The sequence below is a fragment of the Apodemus sylvaticus genome, chromosome 3, assembly GCF_947179515.1.
Source record: "Apodemus sylvaticus chromosome 3, mApoSyl1.1, whole genome shotgun sequence".
Taxonomy (NCBI): domain Eukaryota; kingdom Metazoa; phylum Chordata; class Mammalia; order Rodentia; family Muridae; genus Apodemus; species Apodemus sylvaticus.
This window is the reverse complement of record NC_067474.1, coordinates 156,778,350-156,797,896: the sequence shown is the minus strand read 5'-3', so window position 1 is coordinate 156,797,896 and position 19,547 is coordinate 156,778,350. Positions and strand designations below refer to the sequence as shown.

At 43.3% G+C, this 19,547-nt stretch overlaps 1 protein-coding gene and 1 non-coding gene across 7 annotated transcripts in view; one reads left to right on the top strand and one right to left on the bottom strand.

Moving 5' to 3' along the window:
* The first annotated feature begins 1,155 nt into the window (after positions 1–1,155).
* The window catches only part of Prdm2 (PR/SET domain 2), a 103,499-nt gene continuing 85,107 nt past the window's right edge, over positions 1,156–19,547 (top strand). For 3 of the 6 annotated variants that reach the window (XM_052177978.1, XM_052177980.1, XM_052177981.1), the window contains exon 1: positions 16,099–16,200. The gene's annotated coding sequence lies outside the window, so the exon portion shown is untranslated. Of the gene's footprint in view, positions 1,252–16,097; positions 16,201–19,547 lie in introns of those variants that run through there. The other 3 variants (XM_052177979.1, XM_052177983.1, XM_052177982.1) reach the window with 3 other exon arrangements.
* LOC127681939 (small nucleolar RNA SNORA17) lies at positions 10,001–10,128 on the bottom strand. The gene has a single exon (XR_007977276.1). It is a non-coding gene; the product is annotated as a small nucleolar RNA SNORA17 (small nucleolar RNA).

Sequence of the window (19,547 nt, the reverse complement as noted above, 5' to 3'; positions counted from 1 at the left end):
TGGCTGCATGTATCTCTTAGGTTTATAAACGCTTCTTTGAATACTGAGAGACATAGCCAACATTTGAGGTTTTATTTCCTTTCTCCATGGCCTCTGTAGTGATCCGGACCTAGACAACACGTGACATTGTCTTCACCTGTCAACAACGCACATCACAAACATTTTACCGAGTATACCACAATCCATGTCGATCGATATGCTTTCTAAACAACAGGTACATTTGATGAACTTGTCTGGTCTTTCCAAAGTCTTGGAGACACTTTGGAACATAGTATATTATCTATTCTTTAGATCCTTTCCACAGAGGACTAACAGAGCCCACTATATTTAGATTTTTCCTTTCTTTTCAGAGGATAGCTTTATCTTGAAGCACTCACGGCTTTTGGTACCATCTAGATGTGACAACTGTAATTTTCATCTCTCCTCAGCTTCAGATTGCTTGGCAACGGTGTTCCCTTCAAACCTCTTTCCTGGGATGTCAGAAGTGGTTCGAGTTCAACCCAATCCACCTCCAGCCCACTTGTTTGTAAATAGTGACTCAGTTCCCAAGGGCAAGATAAAGCCATGTTCTCCACCACAGAGTCCTGGCACTGACCTAGGCCCACGGCTGGCAGCTAGCAAATGCCTCCTGGTAAGGTATGAATACAGCCTCCAGTTGCATCTGCTTTGCTGAAGTTTCGGGTTTTTTGTGAGTGTATGTGGCTATACTGGTCCTTTGTACACAATTTAAATGGTCTATTTGCCTGACAGAGGCTCTTGTTTGCTTGAAACAAGGTCTCAGGGTGTGGTCCTCACTATGTAGATCTGGCTGGCTTCAAACTCAAAGGAGATCCGCCTGTTTCTGCCTGGAGTTTGGGGAATAAAGTGTGTGCCACCATGTCTGTCGGCCCTGATCGTCTAAAGGGAGGTGGATTCTCTAAAGAACTATGAGTTCCTCAGCCATAACTCTACAGTGGTCAGGCAGACCCGGCAATGGCGACTGGGGCTTCCCTTCAAGGTAACGCCGTGGGTGAACCGGTGATTGACAGAGAGGGCGACACAGTGGGCCAGGGTCACGCCCGGCCGTCGTGCTAAGCTCCTTGGGGGGTCGCAGGCCACGAGCTACGCGCGGGGTCGGGGTCGGGGTTGCAGGCGCCGTGCCGACGTCACTTCCGGCCGGAGCCAAGATGGCGGCGGCGCGGCCGCGGGCGCCAGAGCGTCGGCGGCGGCTGCGGCTCTGGGCTCGCTGAAGCGTTGGCACGTCGCGCTCTGGTGAGGAGCGGCGGAGCCGGGGCGGGCGGGCGGGCCTCGAGGAATGTCCCTTGGTGTCAGTGAGGAGTGTGGCCACCGCGGCCGGGGCGACCGGGCCGGGCGCTGAGGGGGCTGCGGGGCGGGCTGACGCGCCCCCTTCGAGCTTCCTCCGAACCGCCGGGAACCGGTGACTGGCGCTGGCGGGCGCCGACGAGAGGCGGCGCGAAGGCTCCCGCCCGGCGGCTCTTTAGTCCCCCGCGGCCAAGTTTTGGGTCCGTTTTGTGGCGGCGCGGCGGACTCGGGGTGTGCGGCTGCGGGGTCGGCGGGGAGCGCACGTGGGCCCCGGGCGGTCCCCAATCCACAGGGCTGCGCTGATCTCTGCTCTTTTGTGTCCCGGCTGAGCGCCTGAGCGCATCTGCATCCTCGACTTAGTTCCGTGCCTCGAGCCTTTGTGTTTCCCCGTGTAGTTTCCGTGTGCTCTAAACCTGCCAGTGGTCTCCCGAGTGTCCCCATCGACCCACTTGGTGCATATGTGCATGCGTCACAGGTGTGCACTAACATACATAGGACTGGTTTGGGTTGGTCAAAAGAGCCATCTACCATGACTCCGAGGGTGACAAGTGAGACATGAAATACACCTACAGGTCAGCGTTACACCACGATCCACGCGTGAAGCACCGGCCCATGGCCTGGTACCGTTAGGTCTAGCCTCGAGCTGGGGAAAGAATCCCACAGATAGCCGGGAAGCCCCGTTGCCCCTTACTACCCAGCTGGAATTTGCACCTAGAGAAATGGGGTTTTTCCCCCACCCCCATGTTAAATGTATTGAGGATTTGGGTGTATTTGACACCCAAACTGCCTTTTGCTGAATTCCAATGGCTTGCTCTTAGGATCCTTTAATCAAACCTGGGGACGTTTGTAATACAAAATGTCCGCAGAACATGACTAAAACGTATCTCAAAGTTTTTTGTTTGCTTCAGGATTATTCTTTAATATACACAGCAAAGACGACCTCCCAATGATTCTTTTTTTTTTTTTTTTTAACCTACAATAGCATAAACTACAGTTTGATCATTTTGCCCATGGTGGTATTAGAAAACAGGTTTTAGAAGTTTGCATCCAGATATTAAGAGGAAGAACTCTTAATATCTGAGAGACATTATTATATTGTTTTCTTCCTCCCTCCCCCCCCCCCCCCCCCGTAGAGTTCTGTTTTTGAGATTGCCTGCAGCCGCCACCCTCCAAACTTCCTTACACTTTATTTGGTGAAAATTCTTTTTCATGAGAAATCTCAGCATAGCTTTGAAGACGTTCAGAGACCATTTAATAAACCCCCTTTATTTCAAGCTGTGGCACTAGAGCTGTAAATCCATTGTCAGAAGCAACACTCAGCCGTATTTGGTGTTATTTCAGGGCTCGACCCTCCCTCCACCCCCCTCTTTAAAGCCATCTATGCATTTAAAAAGTTCTTAGAACCAGGAATGTAATGATAATGCTCAATGAATGTTTGCTGTTTGTTGATGGAAGAGTTGGCTTCATTGAGGTTTGAGGGTTTTGTTTTGCTTTTTAATTTTCTATGCAGTGCTCCAGATAATAAGGTGTAACTTTGTAATAATGTATTAGCTCTGTAAGCACAAAACAGCAAAACAGTCTCAGTGCAAGACAGTTGGAAAACAGAAAAGCACAAAGAAGGAATAGAAACCGGCCATAAACTTCCGCCTCCTCAGATAGCCATTGTTAACATTGTAGCAGGTTGTCACTAGTCCCTGGCTTGTATTCCTTTATTCACATATATTTACTTATGGAAGCATCCACTTCTGTATAATAGTTATAGAGAATTGATATGTTGTGTGTATTGATGTAGCTTGTCTTCCATTATGCTATGTCTTTAACTGTTCTTTAATTTTGGTATTTAATGGCTGTCTGATACGTGGATGGGCCATCAGTCATCAACCAAAGTCCACATTGATTTGTAAGGCTTCTAAAGTCTGACATTTCTTTTCATTAAATTTCAGAAGTTTTTTTCTCTATTACGAATTTTAGAATTCTGCAGTTATTTAATATGTGAAAACTGGAAAATCTCTTCATAGTGTCTGACTATACGTTTTTTTTTTTTTTTTTTTTTTTTTTTTTTTTTTTTGTTTCAGCTGCCTAAGAAGTATCCTCCCTGTTTTCTCTGTGGTGTCTGTAGCTCACACTTATCTGTACACACATTCTTTTGATGATTATTTTACATTGGCTATTTACTTATTCATGGGACTTTCCCCCCCCAGAATGCTGATATATTTTCAACTTTAGATCTGACTTAGACACCTTTCAGGGGTCGTTTAAATCACAGTTTCCAGGGTAGAGAGCACTGTGGATGATTCGCTATTTTCATGTCTTCTATTTCCATGTTAGTTTTAATATATGTAGAGGGGAAAAATCCAATAGCAAATGTGCAACTCTTACTAGAAAACTCCAGTAAAGCGTGTGTGGGCCTTGAGGGGATATGTCTGACGCACACGCAGAGAGCATCTGCAGGGAATTTTGGGTGCAAAGGGGATAGCACCTGCTGGCGTGCAGTTAGTGCTTCATAATTTGTATGCTGCCTATTAGCAGTTACAGTGTTTGGTATTGGGCCTGGCGTTATGTCCTAGTGCATGCCTTTTGAAGTTAGAAAGTTTTAGTTAGAGCTAAAAAGATGATTTTGTTAGAGCAGGTCAGGGAAAACCTACAGAGTCTGTTGGTAGGGATAGCATACTGAGCTACAATAAAGTGTTCCTTAGCTACTCTGATGCAGCTATTTGGACTGGATTAGTCTTTGTGGGGTGTCCCTCTTGTTCGTGGTGGGATGCTTAGCAGCTTCTCCACCTCACAAGATGCCAGTGGTCCCTCCTTCAGTTGTGACAAGCTGTGAAGTCACCAGACATTGCCATTAGGAGGGACAAAATCATATGATTCTAAACTACCTCATTAAATGAAACTTCCTTTGTTGGGTGGTTGAATCACAGAAGCAACCGTGGTATCTCAAAAAACTTTGAGGATAGATGCTATGGGTTATACCTTGAAGAAGGGAATTGTCTTCCCATCCAGATTTCTTCTAGCTTTTGTTTTTGTGGTTGTAGAGTAACTTTCCATAGTTGAGCATTGGCATCCATTTATGGGAAGAAACGTGGCAGTGTGAGATAGCCTGGGGACTATGAAGTTTTCATGACATGGGATCAGCAGTCCCAGCATGCAGATTAAATTATTATAAAATTTAAATAATTTTGCATAAAGTCAATGCATAATTTAAGCATTTGGTCCATTATGCTGAATAGCACAGAAATAACTCTTTGAGAACATGAGACTTGAAGCAACTCCTTGAAGATTGGCTAAACCATACTTTTCTAAACTCTATTTTTTTTCTCCTTTTAAAAAACAAGTAAACAAAAAACCCAAAAGAACCAGTTGCAGTTATGCCCTGAAATTTGTTCTAAGGAAAGGAGACTTACTTTTGAAATGCTCACTTTAATGTGTTTTCGTGGAAAACATGTCATTAAAGTATTTTCTGCTGGGTGAGAAAATATGTCTCCTAATCTTTATTTGTAATTTTTCTAAGTTAAAATTGTATTAGTTGTGGTTTCTATCTATCTATCTATCTATCTATCTATCTATCTATCTATCTATCTATCTATTTATCTATCTATCTATCTATCTATCTATCTATCTATCTATCTATCTATCTATCTAGGCTGTGAAATAATATTGCAAATGCACCATTAAATATGACATGTGAAAAAAATCTGCTATTGACGCCATATTTGGTACTGAGTGGTTTTTCTTAATTACAAGAATATCTGAACGATTTCAATGCAGTAAAGGAGTGCTTTTCCTTTTCTTCCACCTCCATGAAGCATGCATTAGTCATTGTATATAGTAAACCTAGTAACTGCAGTGATAAAAGCATGCGTTTTCCCCCCTTAATTCTGTGTAGTATTTATTAATGGCATCTTGGTTCATGTCCTGTACTAGCCCCTTAGAACATGTGAAAAAAAGTTTCACTGAATCTATATTTCTCAGCTATTTTGGTGAAAAAAACCAAACTACATGTTAGGCTTTGCTTTGAGAGAGCTGAATTATTTCTTGGCACAGCTTGTCTGAAATGTGTAAAGTTAAGTGGGAATGTTAGTTTGATTGCTGTGGGCAGCCCATCTGGAAATTGGTAAAACCTACATATACATTTTATATGTATTTACATGTAGTTTTTCTAAGACTTTATTAAACTCTCATGGGAAATTTTTTTTTCTCATGGGAAATTTAAATGACACACTCAAAACTTGAAAAGGACTGTGAGATTTCCCCAAACCTGTATATATACTTCAGCATGAATCCTGTATATTTTTTCAAGACCTTATTCAGACGATGCATAATTAAGCATAAAAATGACATTCAGATTGATTTTCTGACTTAAAGACTTTGCCATAATTCAGCAAGTGTTGTTTACACTTCTTTAAGATACACTTGTAAGTAGAAGTTTTGAAAAGGAAGGCTCTTGGGGTTAAATTTAGATGTGTAATTATGTTAGAAGACATGGAAATACTGTTTGCATATAGCCCTGTATTATTTAGCAGAACCCTACCTCAGCATGCAGAATGATGGGATCACAGGACCACAGATAGCTCTCTCTCTCTCTCTCTCTCTCTCTCTCTCTCTCTCTCTCTCTCTCTCTCTCTCTCTCTTTCTCTCTCTGTGTGTGTGTGTCTTCTGACCTGTCTTTCTTTTCTTTTCTTTTCTTTTCTTTTCTTTTCTTTTCTTTTTCTTTTTCTTTTTCTTTTTCTTTTTCTTTTTCTTTTCTTTTCTTTCATTTTTTTTCTTTCACTTTTTTTTTTTTCTGAGACAGGGTTTCTCTGTATAGCCCTGGCTGTCCTGGAATCACTCTGTAGACCAGGCTGGCCTCAAACTCAGAAATCCGCCTGCCTCTGCCTCCCAGAGTGCTGGGATTACAGGTGTGCACCACCTCCGCCCACCTTCTTTCTTTCTTTCTTTTTCTTTTTCTCTTTCTCTTTCTTTCTTTCTTTTTTTTTGTTTTGTTTTGTTTTGTTTTGTTTTTTTTGAGACAGGGTTTCTCTGTGTAGCCCTGGCTGTCCTGGAACTTACTCTGTAAACCAGGCTGGCCTCTGCCTCCCAAGTGCTGGGATTAAAGGTGTGTGCTACCACTGCCCGGCTCTTTTTCTGACCTGTTACTGTTTGCAAACTGGGGACAAATACTACTTTTTCCTTTCACTGAGGTATTTTGATCTAACAAGGTGAAGCAAGCTAACAAGGCAAGCAAGGCCAGCAAGATAGCTTAGTATGTTAAGGCTCTCCAGGATCCAGTGGAAGGAAAGAGAATGCCCAGATTTTGTCCCTTTGACCTGTGATGCCTTCACACACACGCACACATGTACTATATGATTTAAGAAAATTTTAAAAATGCAAGTAGTTTTATATTTTGACAAACTAGCATTTTTTCTTAGATATTTCCAGCGCAGTAGGTCTTGAAGGAGAACGTAACTGCTGTTGAGAGAATTGTCCTTAGACTTCACTAGGATGTTTCTCTCCCAGATGCAGTATGAGTGAGTCCTCCAGTCAGTCCTGTGCTTTCCAGAGTCAGGGCCTGCGTCTCCTTACTGTGACACATTCCTGCCCTTGGCGGTCCTCTTCTTGAGGTGCCCTGTGAGACTAAAACTGCCTGTGGCTCCATCTCTGACCTCTAGGCCGGTCCGCGGGCGCCGGTTTCCCCTTTTGACTGATGTAGCTTTCTTTGGGAATGTTTGCCTTCTGAGCATCAGATGCCAACGTGGAGCTCACCCCTTTCCACCTCAGTCCCAGCCCTGCCCCGCCTGCTTGGCTTGCGAATGTCTTCAAGGCCCTCCTTGGTAGTCCCGGTCCAAGGGGACAGTCACCATCCCTTCTTGCTTCCTGTTAAGTTTCTACTTGTCTTCCACTGCTTTTTTTTGTATCTTGTTATCCTGTGTGGCTTACGCTTTAATTGCTTATTCTATGCTTACATTTTCCTTAAATATGAGACTTTATTTTGTTTATATATGGTTTATCCTCAGTCAGCAAGGCCTTGTTGCTCCTCCCAGTGGATGAGACCTTCCTAATGGACTGTCCAGAGACATCTGTCCTCCTGTAGGTGATGCTGGCCCTGCTTTCCAGCATTCCCTCTTCTCACTTATCTATCCTACAGATGGATCTCCAGAGCCTGGGAGCGAGCAGAGGGCAGCACTGTCTGGGAGCCCTCTGGTGCTGCTTAGTTCTGTTGTCAACCTGACAGAGGCTAAGAGCATCTGGGAAGAGGGAATATCAGTAGAGAAAGTGCCTCTGCCAGGTTGACCTGTGGGTGTGTTTGTGGAACCTTTTTTTTCATTACTAATCGATGTGGGAGGGCCCCAGTACACTGTGGATAGTGTCAGCCTTAGACAGGTGGTCCACGATGAACAAACCGGTAAATAGTATGCCTCTATAACCTCTGTGTAAGTGCCTGTCCCAACTTCCCTCAGTGACGGACGGCGAGCTGTGAGATGGAATGAACCTTTTCCTCCTTAAGTTAGTTTGGTCAGTAGAATGCAAGCTAGGACACTCACCACAGGGTCAAGTTCAGACTTAACCTGGAACCCAAAGCCCCCAGAACTGTCCCACCTGTTTGTTCTCACTTCCTAGACTCTTGCATCGGGGATACTGTATTATTGCAAATAGCAGACCAATATGAAGAGACTTTTCTCATGTTTTTATCATAAATTCTTAGACATTTACTTTTATGTTGAATTGAGAATTACAAATAAGTTATTTTGAAGAAATGCATCTTTCTTAAACACCACCACCACAACAACTGTGCATTTAAGGCCTTTTTAAACTGTAGAGCAGTGTATATATACATTTTGCAAACAGTAGGTACTGCTACTGTTTGAAGTGGTCTTGAGAACAGGTGTTGCACATTTATAGTGTGAACCTCCAACCTCAGATTATACAAGTTAACTCCCTCTCCAAATAAAAGAAATCCAGTCACTAAAGTGGTAGGTGAACCTTGTGATGTCCATGTGGCCAGTTCCTTGGCCAAGCACGGTGTCAGTGGGGATGTCTGGTGTAGGCCGCAGTTCTCAGGCATTCACCTGTAGTGTAAGGATGCCCATCATAGGTGTGAGTCACGTGTGAGATGAGTTGGCTTGCATTGTGCAGTATGTAAGACAGACCTGGAGGCTGCATGTCGTGTTGGAAGCGTGACCAAATGAAACTTAGTGGGTTCTTAGGGAGAAATTTGGATTTGGTGCCACACTCACCATGTCTGTTTGCTTTTCAGGAAACTCTTAAGCAAGAGTCCTGAACACGTTTCAGAGTCTAACCACAAAAGTAGTGCTGTTTTGGGAACTCTGACGGGAAAAAGGTCACTCAAAGTGATCAACCACAACTTTGTAGGCTAACTCTGGCGTGAGCAATCACATCGCTCCCTGTTTTAGACATTCTTTTGAGGCTTGAAGTTTGAGGGTTAGTGAAGAATTAATTTGACTTCCTTTTCCTTTTTTTTTTTTTTTTTAACTTTTTACTGGTTCTTTGTGAATTTCACATCATGCATTCCAATCTCTCCATACCTGCTCTCCACCCTTGCAACCTCTCCCTCCCCACACATCAGAGGAAAAAAGTCTCATTATGGGAGCTGTAGTGTGTCACAGTGTGTCCCATAGTCTACCCCTTGGTCCACACTTCTTTGCTCGCACATGTTCGTTGCAATGCCTTGCACATGGCCTCTGGCTTCTGCTACTCTATCTGATACTTGACCCTACTGTTCCTCCTGTTGGATGGCCTGTTGTTGCCCTGTGTCATGGAGATTGTGTAGCCTTGGATCTGTAGGATTGGCCCCTCATGCACTCTGAAAGTTCATCTGTGGGATAGATGTTGAGGAGAGCCAACTCAAAGATAACCTGGATAAGTATCTGAGTTGTGAGCCCACCAGCTCTCCTGCCCTCACGCCCGCATGCCTTTGGGTCTGGGTCACCAGCAGCACCTCCTCACCCCCAGCCAGGCCAGCTCTGCACTGCTGCCTGGCGACGTACAGGGCCCACTCTCCTGAGTGTTGGCGGTTGGTGAGGGACATGGTCAGTTCTTCCAGCTCTTCTGCTTGTCATAGCTGGCAAGGGATGAGGGAAGAGGGCGGTAACAGATCCCTGCTGCTGCAGGGCTATGGACCCAGGCGTGGTCCCTCCAGTGGCAGACAGGCTAGGACCCCACCATGGTTCCAGGTGGCATCACCAGCTATTCACAACAGGTACCTTCAAGTCTCTAGGTCTGCCTCTCTTGATGTGCCCACATCCTTCTGTCTCTTTTACTCTTCCATTCTCCACCACTTATTGCTCCTCTTAGTGGTGCCTGGGCTCTCTGAGTGTCTGGGGTTATCTCAGGAGGACCCTGGCTTAAGAATTATGGTGCTGGGCAGGGGTCATGTTGGGCATGGTGTCGTCCCCCCTACCCCCAGGCTTTCACAGAGCCCGACTAGTGGTTGTTTTAGGGTAACTCCCTGTCTAAGTCCTGTGGCACTGGTCTGGTGGTCATCTCGGGTTTGTTCTTTGCTCTGCCCTCCTGCCAGTGATCTCCATGCCCAGTGACCTCAAGTGACCGCATGTGAGGGTCTGTCTTGGGCTCATTCCCACCCAGGGCCTCAGGGCCAGGCAGGGTTTTTCTAGTCTCTGACGTGCTCCCCATCCTGGGAGTCATCAAGGCCCGTGCAGTACTAGACTGGTGGTCCTCTCAGGCTTGCCTGCTCTCAAGGAATGTTAGACTACTAATCATTTAGATATTCATCAGTCAGAACACTGAGCATAGACATAGCCTCTGTCCTCTCTACCGCCTAACACATATAGAACACAGCAGCCACACTACAATGCTTCTAGGGGCAGGTACTTCCTTTTTAATTAATGGATGCTAGTCCATTAATGGATTAATGAACTCTCTTCCCCACCCCCCCTTTCAGTGCTGGGATTGAACTCATTATTTCATACTTCCTAGGTAAGTACTCTTTCACTGAGGTACATTCCCAGTTTAGGTGTAATGTTTTGTGAAGAATTTTCATTTGCTTGTTTGTTTGCTTGCTTGTTTGTTTATCTATTATGTGTGCACGTGTGCATGTGCATGTTTGCACTCATAGGTGCAGCCAAGTGGGCACAGATGGACGTTAGAGGATGACTTTGGTGTTGATACTCACCTTTCACCTGGTCTGAGGTTGTGAGCTTCCAGGGACCCATTCTGTCTCTACTGCCCATTTCTGTGTGGAAGTGTGGGGATTGCTGCTACTGTACCCAGTTTTTATATGAGTTCTGGGACTTCAAACTCTGGTTCTCACACCTGTGTGACAAATAAGTATTTTACTTATTTGAGCCATTTCCTTAGCCCATTTTATTTTTTGAGAGGTCTCTCACTTAACGAGCTAGCTGATGGACTATACCAGTTGGCCAGCAAGCACCTAGGATCCTTCTGTCTCAACATTGGGTTATATGCGTGTGTACTGTGGCACTGTCTCAGCACTGGGTTATATGTGTGTGTACCGTGGCACTGTCTCAGCACTGGGTTATATGTGTGTGTACCGTGGCACTGTCTCAGCACTGGGTTATATGTGTGTGTACTGTGGCACTGTCTCAGCACTGGGTTATATGCGTGTGTACTGTGACACTGTCTCAGCACTGGGTTATATGCGTGTGTACTGTGACACTGTCTCAGCACTGGGTTATATGTGTGTGTACTGTGGCACTGTCTCAGCACTGGGTTATATGTGTGTGTACTGTGGCACTGTCTCAGCACTGGGTTATATGTGTGTGTACTGTGGCACTGTCTCAGCACTGGGTTATATGTGTGTGTACTGTGGCACTGTCTCAGCACTGGGTTATATGCGTGTGTACTGTGGTACTGTTCAGCACTGGGTTATATGCGTGTGTACTGTGGCACTGTCTCAGCACTGGGTTATATGTGTGTGTGCCGTGGCACTGTCTCAGCACTGGGTTATATGTGTGTGTACTGTGGCACTGTCTCAGCACTGGGTTATATGTGTGTGTACTGTGGCACTGTCTCAGCACTGGGTTATATGTGTGTGTACTGTGGCACTGTATCAGCACTGGGTTATATGCCTGTGTACTGCAGCACTGGGCTTGTTTTTCTTTTTAAGCAAGGGTGCTAGTGATTGAACTCAGGTCCTCATACTTGTGCAGCAACAAACACTTTATCAATTGAGTTATTTACTCAGCCCATTTTATTTTAAGATAATGGTTTTCAACTTTCCTAATGTTGTGACCCTTTATTACAGTTCAGTGTTGTGGTGACCCTAACCATAAAATTATGTTTGCTGCTACTTCATAATTGTGGTTGTAATGTAATATCTGTGTTTTCCAATGGTCTTAGGCAACCCCTGTGAAAGGGTCATTCAACCCTCAAGGGCTTGTGACCCACAGGTTAAGAACCACTGTTTTAAAGTTAAAAAAAATTCCATTTGGTTGGGAAACCCCTGGGTGCCCGAAGTCTATGTGAAGATTTATAGTACTTTCCTATGATGTCAACAGTCTCCTACTTGACATTTTAATATGATGGTGTTTTATTGCTTAAGGCCCTCTAGAGCTGTGGGCTGTTGACCTCACAGCCCTCTAACTTACATATTTTAAGCAGAGCTCTTAACCAGCCCCATTTTTCTCATTTCTTCCTTAGCTTTAGGAAGAGGAGACTCTGGTTTTCATGTGTTACAGGGAAAGAGAGTGGTCAGCATCCGTAGCACCCCTCCCTCCCTCCCTGCCAGGTCCCCATTCCTTGTTTAGGTTCGTGTCATAGAATACTTTGTGCTGTACATAGTCAGGGACCTAGGTCTCTGGGCAGTTGTGTTGGTGCTCTGGGCTGTGATGGGAATTAGTTTGCTGAAGTCAGAGAACACTTGAAGGTTCTTGTCAGCGGCCTGCTCGCTATGCCTCTTCACGTGTCCTGTAGGCCAAGCTGGCGATTGATCGGCCTCTCTAGAATCTGTTCTGTCACCTTGGGATTGGATGGAAGTCATTCTGGGGGGTGAGAGAGAAAGAGAGGCTTCACCAGAGGCCATACCAGCTTTTGCTTAATCTCCCTGCTTTCATAATCTACACAGAAACAGACAACTCTCCCTGTTCTTAAAGTGGTGCTTATTTCAGTATTGTTCTTGCTACACTCAATGTAACCCGATAATACTGTCCCCATTTCTTATTTTTTTTCTTTTTGGAGATACTGTACAACTTTGCACATGCAGTGCGTGCAAACATGCCTCCAACAAGCCACTAGTGTAGTTTTTATCTTCAAGATACAAAGAAAAACTTAGAGCTTTGTCTTTTAGGGTGAAACTAGGTAATTTGTGAAATTATATTATTTTGAGAAAAGGTAAACAGATGCATTTTTCTCTGACTAAATTCCTCGGCAGGCAGGTGTTGTATGCGCAGTGTTTCAGCAGTATGGCCTGGTAGTACCACCCACCTGGTAGGGATCCTGAGGATTCTCACAGTGTTTGTAAATCAATCAAGTTTGGTTTTGAGGAGTTGGCATGGTTCTGATGTTTTCGTTTCTAAGTTTCTGAGTTGGGAGAGTCTTTTGGTCAGAGGGAGCCATGGTTAGCGACTCTGCAGAGCTAAAGGCTTCTTCTCTCTAGCATGGGCTGCTATGATGCTGATTTGCCATGAGAGTCACTTTGTAGTGATTAGCCTGTTTTTATCATGTACACTTCGGAGACTCCTTTCACAAAGTGTCCTTTTCTTTTTTTCTTTTCTTTTTATATGAGTACACTGTAGCTGTCTTCAGACACACCAGAGTGGGCATTAGATCTCATTACAGATGGTTGTGAGTCACTATGTGGTTGCTGGGAATTGAACTCAGGACCTCTGGAAGAGCAGCCAGTGCTCTTAACCACTAAGCTGTCTCTCCAGTCCACAAAGTGCCATTTTCAAACCTTTCCCTTATGCTGCTTTGTCTCTGTTTGTTGGTCTAACTCCAGCACAGTGTTCTGGTTCTTTGGGCCTCCTCTTCCTTACTTGTGTTTTGATCTAACTCTAGCACAGCATACTTATGCCTGTTTTATGCTGTGCCCAGGAGCTTCCAGAGTCATACACGTCAAGTAATTGTCCACTTGTTGGTTCACATGTGGGAAACATGACTTTTAGGCCAGAGAGATGGCTTAGCAAGTAAGGGCATTTGCCATTATCCTGGGCAACTAAAGTTTGGTCCCTGGAACTTTCAGGAAGGAGAGAATCAACTATCTCTTGCAGGTTGTCTTCTGCCCCCCCCCACACACACAATGGCAAGCATGCATCTACATACATGTATACACATGTATGCAATATATTAATGTAACTTAAAAATAACAGTTTAGAGTTCATTACAGTATTTTTCAAATAAGAACAAAAGATCTAAGCTGGTCTTAAAAATAGTCGAGTGATTTATGGTTGAATATATTAAATATTTTCATCATTCTTCCTTTTTCCTAGACATAAACCAGTACTTTAAAAGTAATTGCTTTTTCCATAGTTTTGTAAAAGTACCAAGTTTGCACATGTGAACAAAGACGGCATGATCAGTCACATCTGTTTGGTTTGTGTGAGCGTGTCTTCCCCTAGATTGGTTTGCTTTCAGAGGATGGGGCGTGGATAAGTGTCTGCGCACACCCGGGGTTAAAGAGCCACTTCTCTACATTTTCAGGTTTGTGGAGCATCTTTCCAGTTGTTCACATTGTTTTGATACGGAGAAATCAGTAATTTTTCTTTCTTTTTTTTTTTTTTTTTGGTACTGACCTTCAATAATCAAGTCACCCTTATATTAACAGGTTAATATTGGTAAGGATGATTTGTTCCAGAATTTGAAAACAATATCTTTGAAAAGTACAGCTGAATGTGGCCAAGTTTCTAGACTTTGCCTAGCATAGCAAAGCCCTGGACGTCTTCCCTAGCACTCCATAAAGTAACCATGGCAGTACACGCCTTTAATCCCGACACTCGACACTCGGAAGTCAGAGTTGGCAGGATCAGAGTGTTTTCTTTTCTTAGCCTAGGTTAGACACTGTTTTAAAAAAACGTTGCTGGAGAGAAGGGTTAGTAACCAAGGTCACTTACTGCATCTGGAGAGGGCTCAGATTTGGCTTATAGCCATCCCTGACTCCAATTTTAAGGGATCTGACACTCTTTTTCTGATCTCTGTGAGTACCAAACACCTACAAGATATATACATGCATTCATGTGAAACCGACCCATATACATAAAATAAAACAAGTAAATCTAAAAATAAAGTAAGTGTGTGCATGTGGCTAGAACTTTAGAAACCTAAGGTGGAGGTGAAGCTTGTACCATTTCAAGGGTCTATGTATGCTGTGAGTCACAGGTTGACGGTTGAGATTTGCAGGGGCAATGCTTCTCTGTTTACCTTTGCTATCTGCTTTCAGTATTCTGTAGCAAATAGAAAATCACTAGCACTGAATTTTTAGTATTAAAGAATTTGCTGGCCTGGAGAGATGGCTCAGCAGTTTTTTGTTTTGTTTTGTTTGGTTTTGGTTTTGTCTTTTGTTTTTTGTTTTTTTGTTTTTGTTTTTGTTTTTGTTTTTTTTGAGACAGGGTTTCTCTGTATAGCCCTGGCTGTCCTGAAACTCACTCTGTAGACCAGGCCGGTCTCGAACTCAGAAATCTGCCTGCCTCTGCCTCCCAGAGTGCTGGCATTATAAGCATGTACCACCACTGCCCGGCTGAAATAATTTTTTTAAAAGATACATCTAGTTATTGTATTTGTGAATATTTATGTATGGGTGCTTGCATGCCCCCCTCTCGTATGTGTGTGTGTGTGTGTCTGTATGTTCATGTAGATCAGAACAACTGGGAAGCATTGGTTCTTTCTATTCACTTGAGTTCTGGGGATTGAACTCAGGCTATCAGGCTTGGCAGCAAGTTCCTTTACCTACAAAGGTGTGGTTTTTAATGGTTAGGATTAGAAATGACAGAGAAGAGGGTCCAATGAACATGGCTATGTAGTGAACTTTTAAAAGAAGGAGCGACAGTGTAAGCCAGTGGTGTGCTGCACACCTTTAGCTCCAGCACTTGGGAGGCAGAGACAGGCAGATCTCTGAGTTTGAGGCCAGCCTAGTCTACAAAGTGAGCTCCAGGACAGCCAGGATTAACTCTGTCTTATAGAAAAGAAAAGAAAAAAGAAAAGAAAAGAAAAGAAAGGAAAAGAGAAAAGAAAAGGTTAAGATCCTTATTTTCTTCAACAAGAAATGATGAATGGGTTTTTGTTTGGACGTGGAGGGGGAGGTGTGGGAAGTCTTAGACTGCGCTTCATCGTGTACCAATTCCAGTTACATAGTAGGGTTTTTTATTAGAAAAAGTTGCCATTTATTAAACTAATGCATCAAAAAATGAAATGTTTTAAGCACTGTACTGTTTTATCTGTCCAGTGTCAGCAGATAATTCTGCTATTTGAATTGTGCCTGTGGGTTAACAACTACAAAGGGTAAGGAAAGGAAAGTAGACAAATGTGAAATACAGAGGGGAAACCAACTGCAACCCAGCCACAAAGGGAGGGCAGCATCCCTGGAAGCAGCAGGCACCTTCTCCCTTCTGGGAGCACGGGGACCCTAGGTTCATCCCTACTTGCCTTTTCTTTCATAACTCATCTCTAACCTAGAAGCTGAAGTTATAGGCTCTAGTTTGTAAACTTATCCAGGACCCCGTCACTTCTTCCATCCTTTTCACCATGCCAAACCAGCATGCTGTACTGTCTTTTGCCTCTGACACCGCCACCTGCAAGCAGTGTCCATCTTGTAGACTTCGAGTTCATATTCTGGTGTCTCAGGTATTCTTCCTCTTTCTTCCCACACCTTCTCAGGCCGCAGCTCTTCTGTTTCTAGAGCAGCTTGTTGGATTGGCAGGTGTGAAGACAGCCAGAGGTTGGATCCGGATGCTCTTTGCTTTTCTGTACAGCACTTTCTCCACATTCCAGGTATTTTCTGTATGTGCTCATTGCAGGCTCTTCTCTAGAGGGCGGGGTCTTCCCTGTTCATGGTCCATTGGTGCTCAGGATGGGAGGAACAGTGCGCAGGTGAAGGGACGCTTACCCTCTTGTGTGAAACAAAGTGCTGCCTAATTTCTGGGATGTAAAATAAAGCCCACTAAGGTCATTCATTGACATGGTTTCTCCTGACGAAGTGCAATGCACAGAACTGATAAATATATATGACAGGAAGTGTGTTAGTTGTTGCTGATTTTGCAGGCTCAGGAGTAGAATTTGGGGCAGGTGTTGTCACTTCTAAAGTTTCTTTTTGTGCTGACAATGATGTCTGTGGATTGTGGTGACGGTTGCACAACTCTATGAGTATGGCAAATACTCTCTTTAAGATTTATGGTTCAGTGGTTAAGAGCACTAACTGCTCTTCAGAGGACCTGAGTTCAATTCCCAGCAATTACATGGTGGCTCACAACCATCTGTAATGGGATTGGATGCCCTCTTCTGGTGTGTCTGAAGACAGAAGCTGTATATGTGCTCATATACATAAAATAAATATTTTAAAAAAGATTTATTTCATTTTATGTGGATGAGTGTTTTGCCTGCATGTATGTCTGTGTACATATACACATGTATGTGTATGTGCATATATGGTTGCTTACAGAGGTCAGAAGAGATCTGGTCTTAGATCTGGAGTTACAGAAAGTTGTGAGCCACTTTAAGGTATGGGAAATGGAAGCTGGATCCTTTGCAAGAGCAACAAGTGCTCTTAACCACTGAGCCATCATCTCTCAGTCCACAAATACTCTTGAACTATCACATTATGCTTGGTAGCCCAGTAAAACTGTTAAGTTACAGCAACATAAACCCAAACAAAATCAAACAGCAGCACTACACCATTAACTATAATAGCAAGAACCAGGTTTGTACACAATGGCCAAGTTTTCTCAGTCTGTCTGAAGCTAAAGATGCCAGTGCTTCCCTCAAAACAAACTAAGCCTTTGAGAATGCTACAGGCCTGCTGTCCCTGGAAGAAGCTTCATATGTGATTGTTATAGTGATGCTGTGAATCTTAGGAGAATGAAAAATGACACTAAGGAAAAATGACACAGGAGTCTTACCTTCCAGATAGCTCTCAGCAAAATACTATAGTTTGTTGCAGCATTTTTGTCATTTTTCAAAGAAGTTCCCATGGCAGAATTTATAAACTCACATGTAAAAGTTTGAAGAAGATTAGAGAAAACTGGAGCCTAAGATGTCACACAGTCCTAGAGAAACTGATGGTAGCCAGTGAACGTTGTGTGGGGGTCAGGTATGTATATCTGAGAGACCATGGGCTTTAGTAATTCTTCATACCCCAGAGCCATAGTCACACAGGATAACAGATTAAGTCTCAGGCTGTTGGGGCAGTTGCTTATTTACTTTATTGTATGTATCCTGGGGAAGGTTACATTGGATGTCTATGAGAAAGATGCTCAGGTTTAAACTTTAAAGCAGTAGTGCTCAACCTGTGAGTCACAACCCCTGGTAGGGAGCTTGATGACCCTTTCACAAGGGTTGCCCGAGACTATAGGAACACACAGATATTTGCAGTATGACATGTAACAGGATCAAAATTGCAGTTATTAAGTAGCAACAAAAATAATTTTATGATTGGGGCCACCAGAACATGAGGAACTGTATTAAAGGGTTGCAGCATTAGGAGGGTTGAGAACCAACCACTTCTTTAAAGGGACTGATTCCATGGGTGGCCCCTAAGTTACCTTAACCTTTTTTTGTTTGTTTGTTTGGTTTTTTTTGTTGTTTTTTTGTTTTTTTTCGAGACAGGGTTTCTCTGTATAGCCTTGGCTGTCCTGGAACTCACTCTGTAGAGCAGGCTGGCCTCAAACTCAGAACTCAGAAATCCGCCTGCCTCTGCCTCTGAAGTGCTGGGATTAATTGCCCTGCTACCTTAACATTTTATCTATTGAATATTCTGAGAGTTTATATTGGCTTAACTGAACTGACCCATGTGACAAGATGGCATACTGAGGAGTACATTCCTCGAGCACAGTAAACACCAAAATTAGTTCATATACACATGTCCAGACTTAAATATAATACCTTGCTTGTTAAAAGCCATTCTCAACAGCTCAAGGAAAGAACAAAAAGACAACTTCCCTTAGAACCAGCTAAGAATATAGCTCATCAAAGCACTGCTCCTTCTTAGTTTTCCGGTCTTAAGATGTGTGTCATTACATCATATGCCCCTTGTGTAATTTATAGTCACATCAGGCAGTTACCATGTAGGCGATGTCTTGTAGATCAATGAAAAAGTGAGAGAAATATATTTCGTGGTCTCTTATACGTTACAGTATGTTTATATGTGCTTGCTGGAGACGTTTACAATGCTTCAGCAGAGAGTCTACTGAATTGTTATAATTTGCATATAAGAACCATATAAATTCACTTGAAGCATATGTTGTAGCTTTATTTTTTAATTTATTTTTTAAATTCTTAATTAAATTAATTTATTTTTATTTTTTGGATGCTGTCTCTTTTAGCTCAGGGTAACCTTGAACTCCTGATTTTCCTGCCTCAACTTTTCAAATGCTGGGATTACAGACATGAACCATCATGCCTATAATGGCATACATTATATGGAAACAACCATCTGTATCAACTTTTAAAAAAATACTTATTTTATGTATATGAGTGTTCTCTCTGCATGTACACCTGTGTTCCAGAGGAGGACATTAGATCCCATTATAGATGGTTGTGAGCCACCATGTGGTTGCTAGGAATCTAACCCAGGTCCTCTGGGAGGGTAATCAGTGCTCTTAACCACTGAACCATCTCTCCAGCCCTGCATTGACTTTAAAGATAGCAGTGCTATATAGCTCAGGCTGGCCTTGAACTTTGAATCTTCCTGTCTCTACCTAAGTGCTGGAATCACAATATGATACCACACTTCTCTAGTAGATTGTTATTTAGAAATGAATACAGTGACATACTACTTAAGGGTATGTTGTATCACTGGGCAGTTGTTTCTGAATGTCATACATGTTCTGGTACACCATTGCTGAGACCAGTGCTACACCATGAGATAATACAACAACCTCAGCATCCTCATTGTATATGTGATCAGTGGTTGACTGCATTATTATATATGATTGTATGCCATATGTATTTACAAGAAGAACTTTTGTCGTCATGTCTGGCTATGTCAAACGTAACACTGTAGAGATATAATTGTAGCTCTTTCCAGACCTTTTAAAAAAAGCCTTTGCATGGTACTGTCTGCTTTGTATTCTTCCCTTTGAAGAGAGTTCCATGTGGCTCTTCTTCGTCAATCCGCCTTCCTG